Here is a 922-nt window from a genome sequence, read left to right as displayed (position 1 = left end):
ATATCTTCATAACAATGTGTCTTGGCGTTGGTCTACTGTGATTTTGTATGCTCAGTGTCCTGTATGCTTCCACAATTTGTATATCCCTTTCCTTTTTTATTTCTGGAAAGTTTTCTGTAATTATTTCATTCAGCAGGTCACTCATTCCCTTGGTTTGAATCTCTATACCTTCCTCAATCCCGATGACTCTTAAGTTTGGTTTTTTTATGTTATCCCATATCTCTTGGATGTTTTTCTCATGATTTTTTACCAGCCTTTCTGAGTTGGCTAGACTCTTTTCAAGATGATATATTTTGTCTTCATTATCTGACATTCTGGCTTCTACTTGCTCCACTCTGTTAGTGATACTCTCAATTGAGTTTTTAATTTGGTTTATGGTTTCCTTCATTTCTAGAATTATTGTTTGATTTTTTTTATAATCTCTATCTCCTGATAAAGATGCTTAACTTCTTCTTTTATCTGTTTATGTAATTCAATTTCAATGTGTTCTTTCACTGTTTGAACTCACTGTCTCATATCCTCTTTAAGGTTCCAATCCATCTGTCTAAGGTATTCCTTGAGTTCTTTATATGACCGTTTTTCTGATGACTCTAGGTCCTCCTGAATATTTAGGCTGTCCTGCATTGTTTGTACTCCTTTTCTGCCTTGCTTTTTCATGCTGCTCATGTTACTTCTTGTTCTGTTTGACTGCTGAGTTACTGTTTACTCCTATAAATTTATTTGATGCTTGGGAGGAAAGGTATTAGAAGGGAAGGGAAGAAGTCACTGTTGCCACTGGTTTCAATGAAGTTATCCCCTCCGCCGCATTCTGGTGACGTCAGTTCTCTGCCATGGTTGTATCCCATGCAAATGGCGACAGTTCGTTTCCCTTTGCCGGGTGACCAGTGCAACGGGTGGGTCCTGACTGGCTCTCCCATACTCA

This window comes from Marmota marmota, unplaced genomic scaffold, assembly GCF_001458135.2.
Source record: "Marmota marmota marmota unplaced genomic scaffold, marMar, whole genome shotgun sequence".
NCBI lineage: Eukaryota > Metazoa > Chordata > Mammalia > Rodentia > Sciuridae > Marmota > Marmota marmota.
Note: the sequence above shows the minus strand (reverse complement) of the source record.